Source organism: Gorilla gorilla, chromosome 19 (assembly GCF_029281585.2).
Source record: "Gorilla gorilla gorilla isolate KB3781 chromosome 19, NHGRI_mGorGor1-v2.1_pri, whole genome shotgun sequence".
Taxonomy (NCBI): Eukaryota; Metazoa; Chordata; class Mammalia; order Primates; family Hominidae; genus Gorilla; species Gorilla gorilla.
The window spans coordinates 31560933-31583643 of record NC_073243.2 but is presented as its reverse complement, the minus strand read 5'-3'; the positions used below and the strand labels follow the sequence as shown (position 1 = coordinate 31583643).

The 22711-nt window shown below is 42.9% G+C and overlaps 1 protein-coding gene across 1 annotated transcript in view; it reads right to left on the bottom strand.

Moving 5' to 3' along the window:
- SERINC5 (serine incorporator 5) overlaps positions 1–22711 on the bottom strand; it is a 149888-nt gene that overhangs the window by 4053 nt on the left and 123124 nt on the right. The gene's annotated exons all lie outside the window — the stretch shown is intronic.

Sequence of the window (22711 nt, the reverse complement as noted above, 5' to 3'; positions counted from 1 at the left end):
CCCCAGGTCCAGCCCAAGCCTTGCTCAAAACCCACCCAGGATCCAGACCTATCATCCAAGGTTGTCTCTCCAATGACCTTAGCAGGTTCAGAATAACCCTCTAATATTCCTCATTTACTGTAGTTGCTTATTATGAACCCACCAACCATTAATTCAATCTTTTTTGAATTCTCAGTTTTCAGTATATTTCTCTTCAGGCTGTGGTACATATCACACCATATAGTAATTATTTGCTATTTTCTGCTTCCCTGTCTAGACTTTGAGTAAGTTGAGGGTAGAATTTGTTCTATTTCATAATCTTAGAATTTGACAAATAGCAGGTATTCTTAACCATAATTTTGTTGAAGGAAGGAATCAATGAATAAAAATTTCCTGAGTTTACTGTTTACTGCAAAAAGACTGTAGATGTTTGCTGTTTTACATTTTCTTCTTTTAAGGTCTAACATCAATATGTTGATGTTTGGTAAATATAATTTCAATCCCAGTTGCATCTCTGAGTCCAGGCAAGAGTACTACAAAAAGTATAAATAGAGGTCAAGTGCAGTTGCCCTCTGCAAGCAAGACCACTTAGAACTCTTCAATGGCTCTTTGACAAACCTTTAGTGGGATTTCTGTCAAAGCTGACAATGGATAAAATTATAGAAAGGAGGGAAAGCCTTGATAAGGAATCCTTAATGAGTTCGTCACTAAGTTAATTCAACATTGAAAGGGATAGAAGATGTTAATTCCACACACACGTGAAAGAAATCAACAATCAGGCCTCATCTGGGAGAACCATGATGCGGAAGGCTGGGGCTGATGGATGAGGGGTGTGAGGCAGGGCAGAAATAGGCACCTTGCCGTAGGCCTCTCTGGCACTCCATCTTGTCTCTCTTCCCTGGAGAAAAGGCAAGCTGTATTCAATCATATTTTCAATGCTAAAACCAGGCTTTCCTGTCGGAGTTGGGGCCAGAGATTTTTCCATCCCCTCTTGCAAAAAGGGTATTCTTAAGAGGCCTTAAGTCTTCAGCATTGATAGTTTCTGGGAACAAAATAGAAATTAAAATCTCACCTTGTGTTCCCTTCCTCTTCCTGGACAGAGAATGGGACAGGCCCAGGCCATCCAGATCACTATGAACCTTATCAGAAACTTCAGTCCATTTTCTCCGTTCCCTTCCCTGGGACTTGCATGCTATATCTCCATACCCCTCCTTCCCCACTCTCCAGGCTTAGTGGGTGAGCCAGAGAGTGAGAGCCAGGCTTACCTGCCTTTTCTCCTCAGTGGGAAGAAGCTCAGTAACTGAGCTCAGACGCTAGTGGCATACCTACCAAGAGGATGACATAAATGCCTCCTGTGGCCCTGAGATAGGCAGAGCTCTGCTGGCAGCCCAACCATATGTTCACTGGTTCATTAACAAACATCCACAGAGGCAGGCTGCTCTGGCCTGGAGGGGGATGTCCTACACTAGACAACTCAGGTTCATAGAGCCAGGCCTCATTCCACCCTCGCTGGCTCAAGTCACCAGAAACTGGAGAGCTCTTTTTTTTTTTTTTTTTAGATGGGGTCTTGTTCTCTCGCCCAGGCTGGAGTGTACTGACACAATCTCGGCTCACTGCAACCTCTGACTCCCAGGTTCAACTGATTCTCCTGCCTCAGCCTCCCAAGTAGCTGGGATTACAGGCGAGTGCCACCAGGCCTAATTTTTTGTGTTTTTTAGTAGAGACGGGGTTTCGCCATGTTGGCCAGGCTGGTCTCGAACTCCCGATCTCAGGCGATCCGCCCGCCTCAGCCTCCCAAAGTGCTGGGATTACAGGTGTGAGCCACAACGCCCGGCCCAGAGCTCTTAACTACAATGACTATATGCAGAAGAACAAACTAACACGGAAGATGGCTAGGAACTGCGTAAGCCAAGACTCTGCAGTAAGATCCACTTGAGTTCTGGTCCTCACTCTGCCGTTTACTCACAGTCCAACTGCAGATGGGACCTCACCTCTCAGAGCCTCAGTTTCCTCATTTGTAAAATAGGCAAATACTGGCACCTACCTCATAGAATTAGTGCGAGGCTTAACTGAGGTGATCTAGGCAAAGCACTTAGCTTGGTACCTAGCACATATCAAGTGCTCAATAATAGGTGATGGTGATGATGTAAGTTGGACACAAGAGAAAAGGACACATACTAACTGATAATCACACAGAGCCACTGACTGGATTTGGCATCTTTCTCTGACACTCAGCTTTTCTTACCATCTGTCAGCATGCCACACTCCTTCAGCCTTGAATTATATGCTGCCTTGTGGTTTTGCTTTTATAAAACAAATAGAATGTACTAGTCTTCCTGTGGCTACTGAAAAAAAAAAAAAAAGACCACAAACCAGTGATTTACAACACAGAAAGTTACTCTCTCACAGTTCTGAAGACCAGAAGTCTGAAAGTACTATGTTGTCAGGGCTCTGCTCCCTCTGAAGGATCTAGGGGGTGATCTATTACTTACTTCTTCCAGCTTTGGGTGGCTGTCAGCATGCCTTGGCTTGTAGCTGCACCACTCCAATTTCTACCTAGTCTTCTTATCATCTCATCTGTGTCTGTTTTCTCCTCAGTGTGTCTCTTATTAAAACACTTGTCATGCCAGACATGGTAGCTCATGCCTGTAATCCCGGCATGTTGGGAGGCCGAGGTGGGCAGATCACTTGAGGTCAGGGGTTTGAGACCAGCCTGGCCAACATGGTGAAACCCCATCTCTACTAAAAATACAAAAATTAGCCAGGCGTGGTGGCAGGCTCCTGTAATTGCAGCTACTCGGGAGGTGGAGGCAAGAGAATTGCTTGAAACTGGGAGGTGGAGCTTGCAGTGAACTGAGATCACACCATTGCACTCCAGCCTGGGTGACAGAGCAAGACTCCATCTCAAAAATAATAATAATAATAATAATAATAACTTGGCTAATCCAGGGTGATCTCCTCAAATCAAGATCCCTAATTTCATTACGTCTGCAAAGTTAACATTTACGGTTCTGGAAATTAGGATGTGGACGTCTTTTTGGGAACCATCTATCTTAGACTGTTCAGGCAACTATAACAAAATACCAGATGCTGAGTAGCTTACAAACAACAAACATTTATTTCTCACAGTTCTGGAGGCTTGGAAGTCCAAGATCATGGCACTGGAAGCTGTAGTGTCTGGTGAGGTCTTTTAACTATGTCCTCATTGTGGAAGGGGCCAGGGATCTCTCTTCCTTTTATAAGGCTTCTAGTCTCTTTCTTTTTTTTTTTCTTTCTTTTGAGACAGAGTCTCACTCTGTGCCCCAGGCTGGAGTACAGTGGCACAATCTTGGCTCGCTGAAACCTCTGCCTCCCAGGCTCAAGTGATCCTCCCACCTCAGCCTCCTGAGTAGCTGGGACTACAGGCGCATGCCACCATGTCCAGCTAATTTTTGTATTTATGTATTTATGTATTTATTTTTTTGTAGAGATGGGGTTTTGCCATGTTGACAAGTCTGCCAGGCTGGTCTCGCACGCCTGGCCTCAAGCAATCCACCCGCCTCGGCCTCCCAAAGTGTTGGCATTATAGGTATGGGCCACAGCACCCAGCTTCATTCATGAAGGTTCTATCTTCATGAACTAATCATCTCCCAAATACCATCACCCTGGGGGCTGGGATTTCAGCATACAAATTTTGGGGAGACATAAATATTCAGTCCATTACACCAACATTTGGTCCACTACTTGGAGTACCTAAGAACATGGACTTTAGAAGTAGACTGACCTGGATTCCAATACCAGCCCCACCATCACTCACTAGTTGGATGACCTTGATTCAGTTATTTAATATCTTTGAACCTCAGCTTCTGGAAAAGGGCCAATAATGCCAATAATGCTATGTCCCGGGGTTGTTTGAAAGAATTAAATAAGCTAATATGTTAAAAGTACTGGATAATTGGTAGCTCTCATTACTAGTGGTGGGTTTACCCCACTAGGCTACAAGCTCTTAAGAGCTGGAGTTATCTCTGCTTCCTTCACAAGTCTAGCACAAGTCTGCAAACACTCTATCCTTAGTGAAGGTGGGGTGACAAACTGGCTGAACAAGTGGCCTAGACAGCCAATATCACCAATTATGTAAGATTCCACAGGGATCTAAAGGAGCGAATTAGAGGCACCCAATAGTGACCCCAACCTAAGCAGTGCAGGGATCAGCTGGGTGGGTTTGTCAGCAGAGAACAGGGCCACCAGGGCAGGCACATAGAACTAACTGCACTCACTGCACTGTTGTTACTATTCTTTGAATCCCTCCACATGACGCCATTCCTACAGATGGAAGGTCAGCTACACTGGAGAAGTTCCAGAAATTCATAAATAGATTATGATCCCAAATCCCAGAGAGGAGGACTTTTCCAGACTGCAACTGGGAATTTACCTTAATGATTTCCCCATCCCAGAAGGGAAAGCTGTCCTGGTATATTACAAACATTACAGCACATCTGAATAACCCAGAGAGCTTGTTTAAATGCACATTTTTGGGCCTCTACCAGGCTGGTTAAACAAAGCTTCAACAGAGTGGGGATAGGAACCAACCATTTTAAATAACCCCCTTTGGTAATTCTGGTTCAACCATAGCAACCAAATTATAGTCCAACCTAGGTAGGGGCTTGCTACCTAGGAGTCAATATGTAATACTGGAAAGAGTAAGAGTTTGGAAACTAAACAGAAATAGGGTCCAATCCTGGGTTGTCCACATAATAGCTGTGGGACCTTGGGCAAGTTACTTCATTTTTTTGGATCTCAACTTCCTCTTCTATAAAGGGGGGGCTATACCTGTCAGTGTTGTGGTGTTAATTCAATGATAATTATGTAAAGTGCCTGCTCATAGTAGATTGAAGCAGAGACTGGTACTATTCACCAATCCATTTCTTCTTCTTGTTCATACACAACTAGACTATATTTCCCAGCACCCTTTGCAGCCAGGCACGGCCACACTAGTTCTCACCAAGGGGATATGGTTCTAAGTTATAGTACCTATTCTTGGCAAAGGCTTAAGGAACAGATATGCCTCCTCCATGTTTTCTTTTGTCTTGCATCACTTGGATGCAGGTGACAGGTTCTAGGGAACTGGGGATCTACAACATGGAAGGAGCCTGTATGCCTGAGTTACTAGGTAGGGGAAAGCTATCCATCGACTAGAATGCCTGCCTTGGACTTTTCTGCAAATGAGAAATAAGCTCATATACCATATTAGGTTATAATATAGTTGCTTTAAAGAAATACCCATGGCCAGGCATGGGGGCTTACACCTCCCAGCACTTTGGGAGGCTGAGGCAGGAGGATCACTTGAGGCCAGGAGTTTGAGACTAGCCTGGCCAACATGGTGAAACCCCATCTCTATTGAAAATACAAAAAATTAGCCAGATGTGGGGGTGGGCACCTGTAATCCCAGCTATTCGGGTGGCTGAGGCACAAGAATCGCTTGAACCCAGGAAGCAGAGGTTGCGTGAGCCGAGTTTCAGGCTGCACTCCAGCCTGGGGGATAGAGTGAGACTCTGCCTCAAAAAAAGAAAAGAAATACCTGAATTGCTATAAAGAAACACCTGAGACTTTAATTTATAAAGAAAGGAATTTGGAGGCTTTTTTTTTTCTGAGACAGAATTTCGCTCTCGTTGTCCAGGCTGGAGTGCAATGGTGCAATCTTGACTCACTGCAACCTCCGCCTCCCAGGTTCCAGTGATTCTCCTGCCTCAGCCTCCCGAGTAGCTGGGACTATAGGCATGTGCCACCACACCTGGCTAATTTTATATTTTTAGTAGAGATGGGGTTTCTCCATGTTGGTCAGGCTGGTCCCGAACTCCCAACCTCAGGTGATCTGCCCACTTTGGCCTCCCAAAGTACTGGGATTACAGGCATGAGCCACCGCACCAAGCCAAGAAAGGATTTTGTTTGTTTGTTTGTTTGTTTTTCCAAGAAAGGAGTTTTAATTGGCTCATGATTCTACAGGCTGCACAAGCAAGGTGCTGGCATCTGCTCAGTTTCTGGGGTGGCCTAAGGGAGCTTTTACTTAAAGCCAGAGCAAGCATCTCACATGGCAGAGTAGAAGCAAGAGTGAGAGTTGATGTGGTGGTGAGGAATCTCAGGATGACCTCCCTGAGATTGCTGTCCCCTAGTTATTCACAAAAACTCACTGACTATCACAAGGTCAGCATCAAGGCGTGAGGCATCCACCCCCATGACCCAAACGCCAGGCCCCACCTCCAACACTGAGGATTACATCTCAACATGAGATTTGGAGGCCATCTAAACTATATCATACACTTTTGGGATCTATTTTACAACTAACCTATAGTCAGTGTGTTAATCCATTTTGCATTGCTATTAAGAAATACCTGAGACTGGGTAATTTATTTTAAAAAGAGGTTTGTTTTGTCTCATGGTTCTGCAGGCTGTACAACCATGGCACCAGCATCTGCTTCTGGTGAGGACTCAAGAAACTACCAATCATGGCAGAAGCAGGTGTGTCACATGGCGACAGAGAGAGAAAGAGAGGGGGAGGAGATGCCAGGCTCTTTTAAACAACTAGCTCTCATGCGAACCTAATAGAGTGAGAACCCACTCATTACCTCGGGGAGGGCACAAAACCATTCATGAGGGATCTGCCCCCACGACCCAGACACCTCCCACCAGGTCCCATCTTCAACCCTGGGAATCACATTTCAACCTGAGATTTGGGGGGGACACACATCCAAACCATATCAGTCAGGAAATGTTCACCCCCTCTCTCCACCTCCAAATAACAATTACACAGTACCCAGCATATGTGCAAACATTTTATTCTATTCGCAATTCCCATATGGTGTAAATTGAAATCTCTCTGTAGTAGGACAAATTCTAGGGATGACCTCTGTATTAGTCGGGCTTCTCTAGAGGGACAGAACTAATAGAATATATATATATATATATATATATATATATATATATACACACACACACACATATATACACACATATATACACATATATACATATATACACATATATACATATATACACATATATACATATATACACATATATACTATATACACATATACACATATATATACATATATACATATATACATATATACACATATATATACACATATATACATATATACACATATATATACACACATATACATATATACACATATATACATATATACATATATACACATATATATACATATATACGTATATATATATGAGTTTATTAAATAATAGCTTACACGATCACAACGTCCCACAATAGGCCGTCTGCAGGCCGAGGAGCAAGGAGAGCCAGTCCAAATTTGACATCCGATGTTTGAGGGCAGGAAGCATCCAGCACGGGAGAAAGATGTAGAGTGGGAGGCTAGACCCATCTTTCTTTTCACATTTTTCTGCCTGCTTATATTCTAGCAGCCCTGGGAGCTGATTAGACTGTGCCCACCCAGATTAAGGGTGGGTCTGCCTTTCCCAGCCCACTGACTCAAATGTTAATCCCTTTTGGCAACACCCTCACAGACACACCCAAGATCAACCCTTTCAATCCAATCAAGTTGACACTCAGTATTAACCACCAAAACCTCCCTGAGAAACACAAATCTAGGTACTCCTGTGAAGGGATTCTGCAAATGTAATTAAAGTTTCAAGTCAGTCAACCTTAAAATACAGAGATGATCTGGGTGATCCTGATCTAATCACAAGAGCCCTTTTCACAACAGAAGGGGAATTCGGAGAGATTTGAAGTATGAGGAAGACTCAAGTGCCATTGCTGCTTGAAGATGGCAGGACCACGTGAGAAGGAACACCTCAATGAACTGAAAGTGGCCCTTGCCTAACAGTCAGCAAGGAAAGAGGAACCTCAGACCTACAGCCGTAAGGAACTGGATTCAGCCAATAACTGGAATGAACTTGGAAGCAGATTTTTCTCGGTGCCTCCAGGTAAAAGCTCTGCAACCAATACCTTGATTTCCAGCCCTGTGCTATTCTTGAGCATAGAAATCAGGCAAGCCTGCCTGGACGTCTGACTACAGAACTGTCCACTAATAAATTTATGTTGTTAAATTTGTGGTGATTTGTCACAGCAGCAATAAAAAAACTAATACATTCTCTTAATCTGTTTTGTCATCAATTTTTTTTTCTTTGAGATGGAGTCTCACTCTCTTTCCCAGCCTGGAGTGCAGTGGTGTGATCATAGCCCATTGTAACCTCAAAATCGTGGGCTCAAGCAGTTCTCCCACCTCAATCTCTCGAGTAGCTAGGACTACAGGCACATGCCACCATAGTTGGCTGATTTTTTTTAAATTATTTTTTATGTAGAGATGGGGTCTCACTATGTTGCCCAGGCTGGTCTCAAACTCCTGGCTTGAAGAGATCCTTCTATCTCAGCTGGGAGGATCCCAGGATCCCAAAGCGCTGGGATTACAGGCGTGAGCCTCCATGCCTAGCTTCCTCACTTATTTTTTATTAATAAAAAGTGACATGGGGAGATGGTGGAAGTTAGAGTGATGATATCTGAGTATGCTCTTAGCTTTACATTTGCTCGGTTCCTTGTGCTGAGTTGTCTGTTAGGGAGCTTCCTGCCCTTATGGTGAGAATGTGACATAGTCTGGGCATCAGCTGCAGCTCTTTGAACAGAGATGATCCAGCTCCCCATCTCACCAGCCCCCAAATCCAAAATTTAAAAGTGGAGCTGCTGTCAAGGAAAACAAAGTTAAGCAAAATGACTTCAAAGCCCAATGTGCTCACCTTCACTCTCCCAGTGGGTCCCTGCACCTGAGAACGTGCAGGGTCCATCAGTATTGACCTCCCCTTTCCATCAGCCCTGGAAGTTATGGAAGGGGAAGGTAGCTTATTCTGATATCGTGTCCTGTAATAATGCTTCCTGGCCTGGCATATATATCCTTGTTTCTGTGCCTCTTGTTCTAAAACATCCTCCCTTTCCGAAAGCTGAAACTGTTCCTGCACATATTATGCACTTAACCAGGTAAATTTCAGAAGATTTTAAAAAGCTTCCCAGTGAAGGAAGGAGAGAGAGGTATTATCATGAGATACTGAATATGCAGATGGCCAGACTAGATATCAAAATAGAACCCTGACCCACAATCTGTGGCAACTAGCCTGGGAAGCCAACATATTATCTGCAGTAACCAATCCAGGAAGCAAAGCAATAACCCCCTTAGCAATGGACCCCAAATGGCCAGGACTCGATTAATAAACTGACAGCTCCCATAATTTTTGCCCCCACCTCCAACTTTGGACTAACCAGAGAAAGCCAAATGGGCACCCCCAACCAATCACATAGCATGCCGCACTTCTAGGTGGCCCACTTGCAGCTTCCCCGTGCCAACAGTCTCAGGGCACGCCCAAAGTGTTCCCTTTTTTCTACCACAAGGCTTTTCCACACCTCTGCCTGCCTTTAAGTGTCTGCCAAACACAAGTGATGGTGGCTGACTACCTTGCAAGCTCTCTATAGTAGGCTTTGTTTGTTCTCATTTGGGTGGTCTTCATTTATTTCCACAGTCCTTGTTTTTCAGGGAGATTTAGGGCTTAAATACAAGGAAATTTCATGTAAGGATGCAGGAGTGTCTCATGGAACCTCAAGCTCAGGAAAGCTGCGCAGCCATGGGAAGACCCTAGAGCCGGAGTCTGGAAAAGCAATCCGAGCTTGGATCTTAGAAATCTTGTCTTCTTGCAGACAGGGTTCTCTGGTCCAAATGGCCAAAAACATGACCATGGACAGGGCCTGTGCTTATCTCGTCACCTGCAGAGAGGCAACTCTCTGTACGTCCTGATTCCAAGTTCCTGGAGAAGGACACAGACTGAACCACCTTGGGTCAGGCACCATCCTAGACCAATTTACTAACAGTGCCCAACTCCCACCCAGGGTGGGGAGTAGTTGCAGGTAGTCTTGTTTATGAACATGGCAATCAGAAGCCCATCCCTGTCACCGTGTGGAGGGGAGGGGAGAGAAGCGGGATGGTTCCAACCAAAAAAGGTAGGGGGATGGACATCCCAATAGGGGTCCACTCCATTCCTGATGGCACAGTGAGACAGTGGTCATGTGTCACGTGCTAGACTCTTAGACTCTGTGCCTCCCAGTACCTGCTACTGACCAACATGGTCTAGTGAGCAATTTTCCTTGTGAAGGCATCCATCCATTCATTCATTCATTTAGCAAACAATTGTACATCCCAACCTTATGCTAGGTGCTAGGTATACAATGATAAAACAAACACAAAAACCAAAACCACAATCTCTACCCTCAATGTGAGGAGACACCACCACATAAACGAACAATTACAATACTGTGAAACATGTTATGCTCAATCTATGGCCTAAATCAGATGAGAGGCTGCGCAGAGGATCAGGCTGCCAAGAAATGCTTCCTAGAGGGCATGCTGCCTGAAATGAACCTTGAAAATCAGGGAGCTTGATAGAAATAGGGGAAGAGAGAGTGTTTCAGGCAGAAGCAAGGTTCACTGTCAAGGAAAGGCATTTCAGCAAACCAAAAGTAGTATCTGTTTGACATGAGCTATATTGGAGTGAGAGTACTGTGAGGTAGGCTAGAAAGGGAAACAGAGACTAGATATGAAGGAACTTGAAAGCCATAAGTATATGAGGAAGGCAATGGTCTTTCTACACAGGAATGACCTTGATGACTTGATTTGCATTATTGAAAGCTCACCATGGCTGGAATGGATTGGGGATGTCTGATGATGGGAAGACTCAGCTGGGCAGTTGCTGCATTAACTGTGGAGTTATAATGGTGACCTATGAGAGCAGCTTTGGATACGGAGAAGAGCAAACTGGTTTAAGAAATGTCATCACCTGGGTCAAGAAAAGGACATGCAGTGGGTTGGGTAGGGAGGAAAATAGATGTAAATAAAGTTATTAGTTGAAAAAGAAAAGCAAGATCGAGAGAGAAATTAATTCTATTGCCATCTATTCATGAGAATCACAAGGCTGAATCAAAAGCCTTCCTGCAAACCTAGACTCATGCTGGTTCAGTTCAGAGACTCTATCAGAAAGATGAGGAGCTCATGAGTCATCCATCAATGTGATCTTGTGATTTTTCTTGTGACCACAAGACAAAGGAAGAGAAGAGTACTTTGGAGTCATTATGATGAAAATTCAGTTGAATACACTGGAAAGTCAAAACGAGAGGAGAAGGAGGAACCGAAAATCTGATTCAGTCTTGACCACCAAGTAGAATTGGGACAGAAACAATTAAGTAGGCACAGATCCAATTTGGATTATAAAAAGCTAGTTCATCAGGAAGGCCACTATAAAACCAGAAGCAAACAAAGAGTCAATTAAGTACAAACGTGTTTACTATGACTATGCAGTGTGGTCCAAACTGTACTAAATTTGAAGTTCCCTGCCAAAGAGAAATGTAAGCTTCCCTGGTGGTATAAGTCAGAATTTCATGACATCAGCCAGATAACCACAAAAGAATATATCTTTTAGTGCTAGATGCTTCTAAGCCTTTCTCCACCCAACTAACCAACATTCACTTACTGATTTACTTATTTCTTTAACAAACACACTCCATTTCATAGCCACATTCTTTCAAAGCTGACAGGTTGAGATATATCTAAAACACAAAATCTCCAACATACATTTTCTTCTTCAATGTTGTGAGATGTATTTTTCTAAAACACTGTTCTGCACATACTACCATTCCTATATTAAAAACAAGTTAGTTATCCACTGCCTTTTTTGTACAAATGAAATTCATAAATTTTAATTTGGTTACAAAAAAATTTTTCATCAAAATTTTTGCTTATTTGTTTATATAAAAATGGAGACAGGGTCTCACTATGTTGCCCAGGCTGGCCTCAAACTCCTAAGCTCAAGTGATCTTCCCACCTTGACCTCCCAAAGTGATAGGATTACAGGCATGCGATACCAAGCCTGGTATAATTTAAATTTTTAATTAAAAATTTTTAATTTGGCTACAAAATAAATATATACTCATCATCAAAAACTTTCAAAGAAGAAGATTAAAATCACTATAATTCCAACACCCAGACACAATCACAATCACTTCTGTAAGTTAGGATATACTGACAGCCTATGTGACAGGGAAAAAACTAACTTGTAAGAATTTTTTTAAAACCTCCTATTCCCCATTACAGTAGATTTTATTACTCAAAATATTTGCTGCCCCACCCTGGGGAAGATAATACTTCCCCACTTCATTGCATCAGCCTTAGAGATGTGATTTGAGGTATCCCTTCTTGTGGGAGGATTACATATTCTCACCTCCTTGACCTCAAGAGTGGCCATGAGACTTGCTTTGACCAATGCAATGATAACAGAAGTGATGTGTGCCACTTCGAAGCAGAAGCTCTGACTCATCATATGGTTCTACTATGTTCGTTCTCTCTTCCATGAAACCGGCAATATCCCAAATACAGACTGCTGGTCCCAGGATGGAAAACTTAGAGCAAAGCTACCGGTAGCCCACAATCGACACATAATGTGAGCAAGAACCGAACTTTAGTCATTGTAAGCCACTGAGGGTTTTGGAGTTGCTTGTTACCACAGCATAACTTAGCCGACACTGACTGATACCACCTACCTACAAAATGTCATCTGAGTTTTTCTTATGTCTGAAGAGAGCCTTTATGCATTGAAATAAATACTCCCTTCAATTTCAACTTATATTTTATACATTTAAATTATATGTTTTAAAACTTAATTTTGAAGACTTTAAACTTGGGTTAATTTATAAATAAATTTTGTTAATATTTTATTATCTACTTTTATTTGGTTTTGATGAATGCCTAACTGGCTTGTAAATTTGATAAGGTACTCCCAAATATTTATCAAACTTTCAGAATTAAGTTTTAGACATTTCAAACTATAATCTAATTTTAATTGATTTCTCAAGGAAAAAAACAACAAAGCAGACTCACATTTCTATAGGCAAAATCTTAATAAACACTGAAAACATACTGAACTTAAAAAGTTTAACCTTACAAATTTAATAAATTACAAATTAAAGATTTAACAATTTAAACATTTGAACATTATTTCAAACTTAGTTATCGACATCTTATAAATTTTTACTAATATTTTGAGTCTAATGAATTAGTCTCTTTACTTACCATAAAAAGCAGAAAAATATACACACAATACTATAATGGTTACAAAACCTATTTCTAGATAAAATTTATGACTAGACATAACTTAGCTTGTCTTCCAAGGGTCTTTGAAAGTATGTCTGTTTTCTGGCAATAAGAAGATATTTCCAGACTCATCTTGATATTTCCTGCCATAAAACATGCAATGAATTTTTCTCCAGGGAGCCCAGTGCCCTCAGGGTCTTCTGGCTGGAATGCAGATTAGATGGATTGGCAAAGCAGCTGCTGGGGCCACAAGGGGAAACCAGAAATCCACAGTAATCTTTGACCTGACGTCCTTGAGCTGCTGAACCAACATCCCAGGTTTTTAAGTCCCTGTGGTCCATTTGTCAAATGCAATTCCTTACTGATATAATGGTTATACAAATAAAGAAGCCCAGAGAAAGCACTGCATATGGAAAGGAAAGATTGACCTAAAGGGGAAGATCTTGTGGGGAGGGGAGGCAGTGAAGAAAAGAGGAGGCAGGAAAGGGAACCGGGGAGAGAGGGGAGATCTGGCAGTTTCTGTGAAAGCAAATTAGTAAGGATTTTAAGAAAAGTTTGCCTTTATTCCATTGCCATAATGGGGATTAGAACAGTAACGTCCACAGGATCATTGTGAGAATTATGCCAAGCACACATTAAGTGTTCAATAAACATTGGCTATCATTATTATTTTATTACGCTGGGCCTCCAGAATGGATTAGAATTGCGGACTGAAACATTATAACGAAATCCAGGAAGTCCATTCATTCTTACTCTTTCCCTCCCTCTCCTCTCTTCCACAATTGCTCTTCTGCACAGCTGTTTTAATCCTATATCTTTCTGCAGATTGGCTTTCCTTCTATGTCCATGATGCTTAAAACAGTCACTAACAACATCTTTCAAGTTTCCAAACTCCTTGGTTCAAGACAGCAGCCATTTCGAAGAAATTTCCAGAAAGACACTGATTGTCCAGCTTAGATGGAAAGTCCACTCTTGGATCAATTAACTGAAGCTATGACACGAGAGTTGTATGGAAAGGACATGGCTGCTCCTACTAGAAAACTTCCCAAAATATGAAGGAGGGAAAAGCAGGGAGGAGGTGCCGCTGTGAAGACGTAATGGTAGGTGAACATTTGGGTACATTTCCTTTGGGTCCATGTGCACACATGAGTATGTTTATGCATGTGTGCATAACTTGGATAGCACTGTATATAGGTTTTGTTTGTTTGTTTGATTGTTTTAGAGACAGGGTCTCCCTCTGTCACTGAGGCTGGAGTGCAGTGATGCAATCATAACTCACTGCAGCCTGGAACTCATCTGCTGCACTCAAGGGATCTTCCCACCTCACCCTCAAGAGCAGCTGGGATTACAGGTGTGCATCACCATGCCTGGATAAGTTTTAAAACAATTTTTTTGTAGAGACAGGGTCTCATTATGTTGCTCAGGCTGGTCTTGAACTCTTGGCCTCAAGTGATCCTCCCACCCCAGCCTCCCAAGTAGCTGGAATTATAGGCATGAGCCACTGTGCCTGGCAACAGCTGTCTAAATTATTTTTTACAAGGCATTCAGAACACATTCAATAAGATATTTTTCTACAGCACTGTATTTATTAGCTATGTTAACATTTCCATATATAGATGTTCTAAGTGAATTTAAATTATTTCTATTATTTTGCTTTTATGAACTCTATTTGAGTGATATTCTTGTAACTAAATAGTTGAAACTATCTATTATTAACTCCTTAGGGAAATTCCTTAAATTGGAATTGCGAGGTCAGAAGGTGTGTCATTTTTTTTAACAGTTTTGATACATTTTGCTAAATGTGCCAGGCAATTTGAGCCACACTCCTGCCACAACATACAAAATGCAGTCTTCCTCAATATCGTCTTCAGTGCTTAGTTGAAAATTAATCACCATTTGATAAGTGAAACAAAATTTCCTTAATTACTAGTAAGATTGAAGGATAGTTTCATGTTTTTTTGACCAACTGTTTTTCTATTATATTCTTATTGGTTTATAAGAGCATTTTAGCCGGACGTGGTGGCTCACGCCTATAATCCCAGCACTTTGGGAGGCCAAGATGGGTGGATCACTTGAGGTCAGGAGTTCGAGACCAGCCTGGCCAACATGGTGAAACCCCAACTCTACTAAAAATACAAAAACTAGCTGGGCCTGGTGGCAGGCACCTGTAATCCCAGCTACTCAGGAGGCTGAGGCAGGAGAATCACTTGAACCCAGGAGGCAGAGGTTGCAGTGAGCCAAGATCGCGCCACTGCACTCCAACCTGGGCAACAAAGTGAGATTCCATCTCAAAAAAAAAAAAGGCATTTTAATTACTAAATATATTGCTGGTTGTGGTGGCTTCTGTCTGTAGTCCCAGCTACTTGGTTGAGGCCAAGAGTTTGAGCCTGGGCAATACAACAGGGCCCTATCTGTAATTACATCTTCCCAGTTTGTCGTAACCTTGATATACTTTGTTTTAAGTTCAGATACTCAAATCTCTTCTTCCCAGCACCTATCTTTATCTTTACATATGCCTAGAAGGATATCATCCACTATCTACCTAAGTATCACCCTTTCCTATGTCCCATTCCCTAAATAGAGTTTAGACATTTCAATTGGCATTTAAAAGTCCCTCACAAGGCACTACGATGTCTTGTTTTTCACTACTGCCATCCACAAATCTTTCTTTTATCCATCCATTTCTTCGTTTATTCATTTGTCACCTACTTACTAAGCACCTATTATGTACCAGGCATCATTCTAGACACTGGGGATACAGGAGTAAACACATCCCTACCCCTAAGGGAGCTTGAATTTTAGTGTCACTGAAGACAAACTGAAAAGGTAAGAAAATGTATATAGTTGGCTGGATGGTGATAAGTACTATAGAAAACAATAAAGCAGTAAAGTAGGGTAGGAAATTCAGGGAGAGAGTGAAATCTTACATAGAATAGCCAGGGAGAACTTCACTGAAAAGGTAATACATATTTGAGGAAGAGTGTGAGGATGGTGACTGATATGGTTTGGCTGTGTCCCTACCCAAATCTCATCTTGAACTGTAGCTCCCATAATTCCCATGTGTCATGGGGGGGACCTGGTGAGAGGTAACTGAATCATGGGACTGGGTCTTTCCCATGCTGTTCTCATGGTGGTAAATAAGTCTCACAAGATCTGATGGTTTTATAAATGGTAGACCCAGCACACACTCTCTTGCCTGCCACCACGTAAGACATGACTTTGCTCCTCATTCGCCTTCAGCCATGATTCTGAGGCCTCCCCAGCCATGTGGAGCTGTGAATCAATTAAACCTTTTTCATTTGTAAATTACCCAGTCTTGGGTATGTCTTTATTAGCAGCGTGAGAACAGACTGATACAGTGACAAAATGGGCCAAGTGCTATCTAAGGGAGAAGCATTTCAGTATGGGAAAGAGTGTGTGCAGAGAGCCTGCGGGGGACAGGGGGAAGGAGGAGCATACCTCCTGGATTTGAACACCAGCAAGGAAGCCAGTAATGCTGGAACAGAGTGGGCAAAGGGTAGCTGAGGCAGGGATAGGGAATGGGTCATGCAGGGTTTTGTAGACCACTGTAAAGTCTTTTTGGCTTTTACTTCAGAGGAAACGGGAAGCCATTTTGAGGGTGTGGTAAATTGTGTTTCCAAAGATGGCAGCAGAAATATCTCACACCTCACATATTGCAATGTGATCTTGCCACTGTCCTAAGAAGAGATGGGGTCTCTTTTCTTTTTCCTTGAATTTGGGCTGAGCCTAAACCAATTCTGACCAACGGAATCTAGTTCTGTAACTAGATTCTGTAATACTGTAAATTCCAGGCTGGGCCTTAGGAACTGTTTTAGAAGCCTTCCTTTCACCGCTTGAAATGCTCCTTCTTGGAGCCCAGAAGGCATATGGAGAAAGACATGTAGAAGAGAACCAAGGCCCAGCCATTTCGGCCTAGTTGAGCATTTCTGCCAGCCCCTAGCTTTCAAGCCAGCCAATTGAAGCTGCGGACACCAGATAACAGAGATGAGCCATGTTCAACATGCTCTGCACAAATTTTTCACCCCCAAACCATGAGCAAATAATAGCAATTGTTGTTTTAAACCATTAAGTTTTAGTGTGATTTGTTACTGATGACAAAAGAGACAAATAGAGATGAACTAAATAGCACGGGCCACAGGGGAGTAGGCACGAGACCCCACAGTTACCCTCCTGAAATTCCTAGACTCTCTCCTGCTTTTGTAAGGAACTCCAGGTCTGGGTTAATCGCAAACTGATGACTATTCCAAGAAGCACTGTACTCCTTAGCTAATCATCTGTTAGCTTATTTCTGTTAACTAATGGTATTTCTATATGAACATGCTGAGACCACCTTGTTGTATCTCCTCATGTTGTTCCTTAAAATCTGCTTGTAACCACCCCAACTTGGAGCACCTCCTGGACTTGGTATATAAGTGCTTCCCAGGTTGCAATCCTCAAATTTGGCCCAAATAAACTCTTTACCTATATGCATTTGCCTTAGTTCTTTTTTTTTTTTTTTCCACCATGCCTGGCTAATTTTTAAATTTTTTGTAGAGTCAAGGTCTCATTATGTTGCTCAGGCTGGTCTCGAACTCTGGGGATCAAGTGATCCTCCTACCTCGGCCTCCCAATGTGCTGGGATTACAGGTGTGAGCCACCATGCCTGGCCCTTAGTTCTTTCTTTCAGATTGACATTACACAGCAATAGGGGACTGGAATAAAAATTGGCACCAGAACATGAAATACTACTGGAATGAAAACCTAAAGCCAATTGCTACATGTTTGGGACCAAGTAACACATAGAAGACTGAAGAGCAGTGAGAAGGCTGTTGGCAGAGTCTTCATATGGTTTGATATTTGTCCCTCCCAAATCTCATGTTGAAATGTAATCCTCAGCGTTGGAGGTGGGACCTGGTGGGAGGTGTCATGGTTGCAGATCCCTCATGGCTTGGTGCTGTCTTCGCAATAGTAAGTTCTCATGAGATCTGGCTGTGTGTGGCACCTCTCCCTACCTGCTCCTGTTCTTGCCATGTGACGTGCCTGCTCGCACTTCACCTTCCACAGTGAGTAGAAGCTCACTGAGGCCTCTCCAGAAGCCGAGCAGATGCCAGTAACAATGCTTATACTGCCTGCAGAACTATGAGCCAAACAAACCCCTTTTCTCTATAAATTACCCAGTCTTGGGTATTCCTTTAGAGCAATGCAAGAAAGGCCTAACGCTAGCCTAAAACAGGAAGGAAAAACTTGCTCTTGCTCTTGTGGGCTAGAGAAAAGGGGGCCTGAGTTACATACTGGCAGCTCAATTACACTGTCACTTGTAGCAATGTGGAAGATGGTACATATGTTCATGAACTGGCTAAGGACATTTTCATGCAGAATGCTGAAAATGCCAAGTGGCTTGTAATAGTTGATAATGTACAGAAAGAGATAAACTAAAGAGGGAAATGTTCACCTTTCAAGCAAATTTTAGAAGAATATAGAGGGCCCAAGACTGTCTGAGTCAGTTAGCAGCTTGTTCTAAAATCAAAATAAAACTTGGAGGCAAAGAACAAATCTAAGATGCTGTAACCGCCCAACGAATTTTCCTTGCCCACTGCCTAGACAGATTCAATTTAAGACAGGGGAATTACAATAGTTTAATCCACACACAGTCATCTGTACGGGAGACTGGAGTTGTATTATTACTCAAATCAGTCTCCCTAAAGACTTGGGATGGGGTTTTTAAGGATAATTTGGTGGGCAGGGGGTCAGAAAGTGGGGACTACTGATTGGTTAGGTCAGAGATGAAATCACATGGAGTTGAAGCTGTCCTCTGGTGCTGAGTCAGTTCCTGGTGGGGGCTACAAGACCAGATGAACCAATTTATCAATCTGGTTAGGGACAGCTGATCCATCGAGTGCAGGTCTCCAAAATACCTGTTATCTGGAGGAGCAATTTGGAGGGGTTTAGAATCTTGCCACCTCCAGCTGCATGACTCCTAAACCACAATTTCTAATCTTGTAGCTAATTTGTTAGTCCTGCAAAGGCAGTTTATAGTTCCCAGGCTAAAAGGGTGTTTGTTCAGGGAAAGGGCTGGTACCATCTTTGTTTCAAAGTTAAACTACAGGCCGGGCGTGGTGGCTCACACCTGTAATCCCAGCACGTTGGGAGGCCGAGGCAGGCAGATCATTTGAGATCAGGAGTTCGAGACCAGCCTGGCCAACATGGTGAAACCCTGTCTCTACTAAAAATACAAAAATTAGTCTGGCGTGGTGGCGTGCACCTGTAGTCCCAGCTACTCAGGAGGCTGATGCAGGAGAATCGTTTGAACCCAGGAGGTGGAGATTGCAGTGAGCCAAGATGGGGCCACTGCACTCCAGCCTGGGTGATAGAGTGAGACTCTGTCTCAAAACAAAACAAAACAAAATAAACAAACAAAAAAAAACAAAGTTAAACTGTAAGTTAAGTTCCTTCCAAAATTAGTTCAGCCTACACCCAGGAATGAACAAGGACAGCTTGGAGGTTAGGAACAAATCAGTAAGTTAGGTCACATCTCTTTCATTGTCATAATCCTCTCAGTTATAATTTATGCAAAGGTGGTTTCAATGCCACAAGTAAAACGTGGCCTCTGGTCAACATGAGGCCCTTTGTTAAAATCCCAGAAAGATGTAAGGAATTGCTTCTCAAACCCTCATGGTTAGTTAGACAAACAGGCTTCTGAAAGAACAAGTGTGTTCTCACACAGCACCCTGACTTGCACCCCAGAGAGGGAGTGTATCTTAAAAAGATTGGTGGAGATGGTTTTTATCTAACACAGTGAATCCCAGTAAAATCCACAGAAAACTCACAATGTTTTTAAGAGAACTGAACTAACACAAGCACCACTAGCTTGGACCAAAATGGACAAAGACTGTTCAAAACAAAGCTACTGGGCTCCTAACCATTTACTGGCAGGAAACAGGCTGAGGAAACTATTTGGCTGCAAATCAGGGTTTTTGTTGTTGAGATAGGGTCTCCTCCGTTGCCCAGGCTGGAGCACAGTGACACAATCACAACTCACTATAACCTCTGCCTCCCTGGAGTAGCTAGGACTACAGGCACATGCCACCAAGCCCGGCTAATTTTTGCATTTTTTGTAGAGACAGGGTTTCACCATGTTGCCCAGGCTGGTCTTGAACTCCCAGCCTCAAGTGATCCTCCCGCCTTAGCCTCCCAAAATGTTGGGATTACAGGCATAAGCCACCACGCCAGGCCCAATCACGCTTTTTCAAATAGTAAAGAAAGGCCGACCCAGAAGGTGGAGTTAGGAAGTAAATCAGGTCCAGCTGTGTGTGGATTAAGGCTCCACAGGGATGGCTCTGTGGGTGCAGAGACCTAAGAACTAAAAAGACAAGTTATCTGCCTCCCGCATTCCTTGTACAATGTGAGGAGGAAAAAGATAAGTACAATAGAGAATCCCTTTCAAAAAGTAAGGATGAGTGTATGAAATCTGAATAAGGTTTGCAGTGCAGTTTAAACAGTTCATAGTGTCCAGTGCTTCTGATAGGTCAAGTAAAGTAAGGACGATGGACGTGGCAACATGGAAGTCACCCATGACTTTGAAAAGCAGTTTTCAATTTAAGTGTGTGAAAGCTTTATTGTGGCGAGTTCAAGTGTGAATGGAAGAGATGGGGGCAATGATAGAAGCATAGTTTTTGGATCTTCCTGAATTGCTACATAAAAATAGCAACTAGATAGCACAATCAAAAATCAAAAGCTGGGAGAGCTGAAGACTATCAGTATCTATGTGGGAAGAAGCAGAGGGAAGAAAAAAAAAAAGCAAATGATGAATTCAGAGTCAGAAAGTAGGATGACGGTTGCCACAGGAGAGGGGAAGTGGGGAACAGGGAGTTCCTTAATGAGTTGTTTTGCAAATTGAAGAGTTCTGGAGATTGGCTGCCAAATAATGTGAATGTACTATGCACTTCATACTACTGAATTGTACACCTAAAAATGGTTAAGTGCCTGGTGTGGTGGCTCACACCTGTAATCCCAGCACTTTGGGAGGCCAAGAGAGAAGGCTCACTTGAGAGCAGGAGTTGTAGACCCAAGCCCTCAGGAGGCTGAGGTGGAACAATCGCTTGAGCTCAGGAGTTGGAGGCTGCAGTGAGCTATGATCACACCACTACACTCCAGCCTAGGCAAGAGACCTCGTCTCGAAAAAACAAAAAAAATGCTTTACTCTAATTCTCATATATCAGGACAGGGTGTCACTACAGGAAAAAGGAAGTGCGGTCCACACGAGCTTTCAGAGGAAGAAGACAAGCTTGGGGTTTCATGTTTATATTCTCAACAATTAGCACAACAATGGGAAAAAGAATGTCTTTTTAATAAATGGTGCTGGGAAAACTGGATATCCACATGTTGAAGCACGGAATTAGACTTTTATTTCATACCATATTAAAAAATCAACTTACAATGAATTAAAGACTTAGCTGTTAAAACCTGAAACTAAAACTAGGCAACAAAAATGTAGACAAGATTACATCAAACTAAAAAGCTTCTGCACAGCAAAGGAAACAACAAAGTTAGGAGACAACCTACAGCATCGGAGAAAATGCTCACAAACTTAACATCTGATAAGGGGTTAATATTCAAGATATATAAGAAACTCAAAACTGCTCAATAGCAAGAAAACAACCCACTTAAAAAGTTGACAAAGCACCTGAATAGGTATTTCTCAAAAGACATACAAATGGCCAACAGATACATGAAAAAGTGCTCAAGTCAGGCTGGGTGCAGTTGCTCGCGCCTGTAATCCCAGCATTTTGGGAGGCCGAGGCAGGCAGATCACTTGAGGTCAGGAGTTCCGGACGAGCCTGGCCAACATGGCGAAACCATCTCTACCCCCAAAAATATAAAAATTAGCCGGGCATTGTGACATGCGCCTGTAACCCCAGCTACTCATGAGGCTGAGGTGGGAGAATCACCTGAACCTGGAGGCTGACAGAGGTTGCAGTGAGCTGACATCGTGCCACTGCACGCCAGCTGGGGTGGCAGACTGAGACCCTGTCTCAAAAAAAAACAAAAACAAAAACAAAAACAAAAAAAAAAACACCTAAAAACCTGAAAGTAGAAATACCATATGATCCAGCAATCCCACTAATGGGTATATACCCAAAGGGAATGACATCAGTATGTCAAAGATCCATACCCCTATGTTCACTGTACCATTATTCATAATGGCCAAGATACAGAATCAACCCAAGTGTCCACAAATGAATATAAAGAAAATGTGGCCAGGCACAGTGGCTCACGCCTGTAATCCCAGCACTTTGGGAGGCCAAGGCAGGCAGATCACGAGGTCAGGAGTTCGAGACCAGCCTGGCCAACATGGTGAAACCCCATCTCTACTAAAAATACAAAAATTAGCCAGGTGTGGTGGCGGCCACCTGTAGTCCCAGCTGCTACTCGGGAGGCTGAGGCAGGAGAATTGCCTTGAACCTGGGAGGCAGAGGTTGCAGCGAGCCGAGATCATGCCACTGCACTCCAGCCTGGGCGACCAAGCAAGACTCTAACTCAAAAAAAAAAAAAAAAAAAAAAAAAGTAAGCTGGGCGCAGTGGCTCACGTC